Source organism: Diaphorina citri, unplaced genomic scaffold, assembly GCF_000475195.1.
Source record: "Diaphorina citri unplaced genomic scaffold, Diaci psyllid genome assembly version 1.1 scaffold2454, whole genome shotgun sequence".
NCBI lineage: Eukaryota > Metazoa > Arthropoda > Insecta > Hemiptera > Psyllidae > Diaphorina > Diaphorina citri.
In genome coordinates this window covers 1-5895 of record NW_007379876.1, presented here as the reverse complement: position 1 = coordinate 5895, position 5895 = coordinate 1, and positions in this window count along the sequence as shown.

The window sequence follows — 5895 nt, the reverse complement described above, 5'->3', positions numbered from 1 at the left end:
TTGGGGACGAAAAAAAAACAATAGCATTTACAGTTCCCTCTGTAAAACCCTTTAAAAAAAAAAAAAAAAAAAAAAAAAATAGTGTAGTGGTTAGCACAGAGGACTTAGGGCAGAAGCATTTGCAAAAAGAAATTCTGTTAGGAAAAAAGATATTTTTGAGATCAGCCTGAATATGCTGCCACAAATGCTCCCTATCAAACCTCTTGAAAAAATAAATAAATAAAGGATATGGAAATTTAATTTTAAAAGTAAAGGTATGCTCACCTCCATTTCGTCTCGTCCCTTAGCGTGGTATACCCGGTACCACTCGGTGACCTTAACACTGAGCTTTAAATGTCTTTATTAATGCAGGGTGACTTTAAATGTCTTTGTTAATGCAGGGTGACTTTAAATGTCTTTATTAATGCAGGGTGACTTTAAATGTCTTTGTTAATGAAGGGTGACTTTAAATGTCTTTGTTAATGAAGGGTGACTGTAAATGTCTTTATTAATGCAGGGTGACCTTAAATGTCTTTATTAATGCAGGGTGACCTTAAATGTCTTTATTAATGCAAGGTGACTTTAAATGTCTTTGTTAATGCAGGGTGACTTTAAATGTCTTTATTAATGCAGGGTGACCTTAAATGTCTCTAACACTGAGCCTTGTCTTCCACACAGAATAGGGCATGGGGGGTCCTCTCTCTAGTTTAGCGCGAGCGGTGGGCCTCACTAGTAGCGCAGTCATTAGAGATGCGAGCGCAGTTGAGGATTGGGGTAGGAGAAACATTCGCTCCACCTGAGACAGAGAGAGGAAAAGAATATTTATTACTAGCAATTTGCCCGTGCTTCGCCACGGAAAATGGATCATACCTCAACATAGGCTTGAATCTCGGCAAAATCCTCTCTTATTGAGAACATAACATTATTAAGGTGTTTCCACACACAGTCGACCGGCCATCGATCGGCGTCGATATCGGCTGACTCGTCCACACTGCCTTGACAACATAGATTCACCTCGTCCATCGACGGCCGGTCGACTATGTTTGAACACAGCTTTAGGCATATCCCTTCCAAAATTTCAGCTTTCTAGGTGTTGGTGTTCTAGAGACAGAGCGAACAGTGTGTGAATGATAGAATGAATGAATCTCACTATTAAATAATAGCAAACACTTTTACAAATCCAATCCAGGTGTTATAGCTATAAATGTAAAATATGTTCCCCATAATATGTCAAAATTGTATAAGATTTTCGTTAGACTGCGGGGGTAAAGGGACTTTTCAGATCTATCCCAGCAGGATAAACAAGGTATATTCTATTCTGTTCTAGTCGAAACCCTCACCTCAAGTTGCGTGGGCTGTGGTACTCGAAGCAGTTTATGCACCAAACACAGGAAGTGTCCAATATCCGCCAGTTCCCACATACAGTTCACGGTCTCTATAATAGTATTGCCGTCAGCAAACACCACGTTGTTCTCAAAGTCGATAATGTCCGCCTCGAGGGCTTCTTTGGTGATTTTGGCGTGGTCTGTGGACTTGGATGAAGACTCCACGAGTCGAAACAACTTGGATTTATTTCCTGTGAAGAAATGTATACTTGGATGAAGACTCCACGAGTCGAAACAACTTGGATTTATTTCCTGTGAAGAAAATAATAATAATATAGTGCTTATTTATGGGTGGGACCGGAGAGGGATTTCAATACAGGGTGGATCTCGCGTCGACTCCGCCTCGTGCCGCCATCTTGATCTGGGGGATCTGAGAGAAAAATGAGTAGCATTATTTGATTTACATATTTTCACGTGAGTTTGCAGTTGTTAACTCCTTGGACTTTAGATCTGAAGGTTGGTGGTTCAAGTACAAGTCAAGGCATAAAATTTATCTAGGTGTAATAATCGGGGAACGATATTTGTGACAAGCATTTAAATATGCTAAACAAAAATTTAAAAAAAAAAATCTATTCCTCCTATTTTCACGTGAAAAAAATTTCGAGGTTCAAAAGTTATGCCCCTTTTTGTTTCGGAAATGGAAAGAAACCCCTTTAAAAGGGGATTAAAGTCACAGTATAAATGTTAGGCAAGATATATAGTGATGGCTTGATTTTAAAGACGTGGCTTTTACCCTCGATTTGGCGACAAGCTACTCGCCTCCACACATTAACCTCACCTAGCCTGAGTGAGACCGGGAAAAGCTAGCGGCAGGCCATTGCTTAGATGGTCACCCATCCGAATATCGAACGATAAATCCTCTATACTTTGGATTTAAAAAAGGGTGGGACCGGAGAGGGATTTCAATACAGGGTGGATCTCGCGTCGACTCCGCCTCGTGCCGCCATCTTGATCTGGGGGATCTGAGAGGAAAATGAGTAGCATTATTTGATTTATTTTCACGTGAGTTTGCAGTTGTTAACTCGTTGGACTTTAGATCTGAAGGTTGGTGGTTCAAGTACAAGTCAAGGCCTAAAATTTATCTAGGTGTAATAATCGGGGAACGATATTTGTGACAAGCATTTAAATATGCTTAATAAAATTTAAAAAAAAATCCTATTCCTCCTCCTATTTTCATGTGAAAAAATTTTCGAGGTTCAAAAGTTATGCCCCTTTTTGTTTCGGAAATGGAAAGAAACCCCTTTAAAAGGGGATTAAAGTCACAGTATAAATGCTAGGCAAGATATATAGTGATGACTTGAATTTAAAAGACGTGGCTTTTACCCTCTATTTGGCGACAAGCTACTCGCCTCCACACATTAACCTCACCTAGCCTGAGTGAGACCGGGAAAAGCCAGCGGCAGGCCATTGCTTAGATGGTCACCCATCCGAATATCAAACGATAAATTCTCGATACTTTGGATTTTAAAAAAATGCAGGGTGACTTTAAATGTCTTTATTAATGCAGGGTGACCTTAAATGTCTTTATTAATGCAGGGTGACTACTTTCCTGGGTATCATGATCACAGCAATACTAAGTGCCTCCTTGTACGCTGTTTAGACTGTGTAAGATTGATCCCACTGTCATCAATATTTATGCACTGTTAATCCGCCACGGGTCACTACTCCATTAAAGCAGTTGCTCAATTGTCCTCAAGAGGCTGAGTACACACTGAGGCTAAGGCTGAGGAAGAACAGATCCGAAAAAACTCCGAAACTTCAGGGAATCGAACCTGGGACCTCCGGTGTGCAAGCCTAGTGTGATATCCACACAGCCACGGAGGCTGCAAAATAATAAATAAAGGTTTATCCTGAAGGGATAAGATTGATAAAACTCCGAAACTTCAGGGAATCGAACCTGGGACCTCCGGTGTGCAAGCCTAGTGTGATATCCACACAGTCACGGAGGCTGCAAAATAATAAATAAAGGTTTATCCTGAAGGGATAAGGTTTGTTCTCGGAACGGCTGGCTTTCTCCTATCCTGTCTTCCTTCCCTCTTCGATTTTGGGACGATAAGGCCTTAGCAGTTACAGTTCCCTCTACTCTTAAAGATAAAGCTTGTTTTCCATAATATACCTCAATAGTGTAGTGGTTAGCAAAGAGGACTTTGGGTAGAAGCATTTGCAAAAAGAAATTCTGTTAGGAAAAAAGATATTTTTCAGATCAGCCTGAATATGCTGCCACAAATGCTCCCTATCAAACCTCTTGAAAAAAATAAATAAAGGATAAGGAAATTTAATTTCAAAAGTAAAGGTATGCTCACCTCCATTTCGTCTCGTCCCTTAGCGTGGTATACCCGGTACCACTCGGTGACCTTAACACTGAGCCTTGTCTTCCACACAGAATAGGGCATGGGGGGTCCTCTCTCTAGTTTAGCGCGAGCGGTGGGCCTCACTAGTAGCGCGGTCATGAGAGACGCGAGCGCAGTTGAGGATTGGGGTAACAAAAACATTCGCTCCACCTGAGACCGAGAGAGGAAAAGAATATAAATTTATTACTAGCAATTTGCCCGTGCTTCGCCACGGAAAATGGATCATCCCTCAACACAGGCTTGAATCTCGGCAAAATCCTCTCTTATTGAGACATAATATTATTATTAAGGTGTGTCCACACACAGTCGACCGGCCATCGATCGGCGTCGATATCGGCTGACTCGTCCACACTGCCTTGACAACATAGATTCACCTCGTCCATCGACGGCCGGTCGACTATGTTTGGACACAGCTTTAGGCATATCCCTTCCAAATTTCAGCTTTCCAGGTGTTGGGGTTCTGGAGACAGAGCGAACAGTGTGTGAATGATAGAATGAATGAATCTCACTATTAAATAATAGCAAACACTTTTACAAACCCAATCCAGGTGTTTTAGCTATAAATGTAAAATATGTTCCCCATAATAATTATGTCAAAATTGTATAAGATTTTCGTTATACTACGGGGGTAAAGGGACTTTTCAGATCTATCCCAGCAGGATAAACAAGGTATATTCTATTCTATTCTCCCAGCAGGATAAACAAGGTATATTCTATTCTATTCTCCCAGCAGGATAAACAAGGTATATTCTATTCTATTCTCCCAGCAGGATAAACAAGGTATATTCTATTCTATTCTAGTCGAAACCCTCACCTCAAGTTGCGTGGGCTGTGGTACTCGGAGCAGTTTATACACCAAACACAGGAAGTGTCCAATATCTGCCAGTTCCCACATACAGTTCACTGTCTCTATAATAGTATTGCCGTCAGCAAACACCACGTTGTTCTCAAAGTCGATAATGTCCGCCTCGAGGGCTTCTTTGTGGCGGAGGCGCTGAGTTTCGGCAGAGTGGGGATTCCGACTCGGACACGGCCTGTGGATTTGGCACTGGATGGCAAGGATGAAACTCGCGACCCCCACGTTGTCAGACCCATAGGGACCACGACCCTCGGGTTGTAAGATCCCTAGGGAGATGACGGTTTCCTTATGCTTGTCCTGATGTACCTTATCTCTGGGGTTCATTCCTAACTTGCCTCGGTGGTGTAGAGGTCAAGACGCTCGCCTGGTAAACAGGAGGGCGTGGGTTCAATCCCAGCCGAGGAATTTTATCCTATATATAATTTGAGAATTTGACCACAATAATAGTAGTAGCCTACTCCTGGAGTGAAGGGACTTTTCAGTCCTATGCGAGCAGTATAAATAAGCACTAGGATGGGTCGGTAAAGGGTCAAGGCGCTCGCCTGGTAAACAGGAGGGCGTGGGTTCAATCCCAGCCGAGGAATTTTATCCTATATATAATTTGAGAATTTGACCACAATAATAGTAGTAGCCTACTCCTGGAGTGAAGGGACTTTTCAGTGAAGGGACTTATGCGAGCAGTATAAATAAGCACTAGTATTATTACTGATGTGCCTTATCTCTGGGGTTCATTCCTCGAAGAGTGGGTATCATAATAGGCTTGCACACCGGATGTCCCGGGTTCGATTCCCGGCGGGGTCAAAGTTTTTTCGGCTCTGTACTTGAAGTTCGGGGTGCACTCAGCCTCGTGAGGACAATACTGAAGAGCTATTCGAGTAGCGGCATCACCAGAGCAAAAGATCCATGATACGAGTAGATGAGAATAAAATTAATAGTAAAGGAGACACTTAGTAATGCTGTGATAGCCACAAAAGTTGTGAAGAAGCTCTCTGCTTTACCACAGAGAATTCATGATTTGATTTGATTCATTCCTGAAAGGTTTTCGAAAACTGATCAGCAAACATCCTTTGAGTGGGAAAAAAATCGGACCGACCATTAAATAATGTAAAACCGTCCAGTTAATATGTAGGTACCTAAAAACTTCCCCAGTCCTCAATTTTCCCTGATATTTTGTTTAAACATCCCCCATTTTTATTATTATTTTAGTGCCTTTTTAGTATTTATTTATATTCGTATCCATGTTTATTTTCTATGTTATCTAGCGTATTGAAATATTTAAAGTACTTTTAAATAAAATATATTTTTATTTTGTTATTATGAA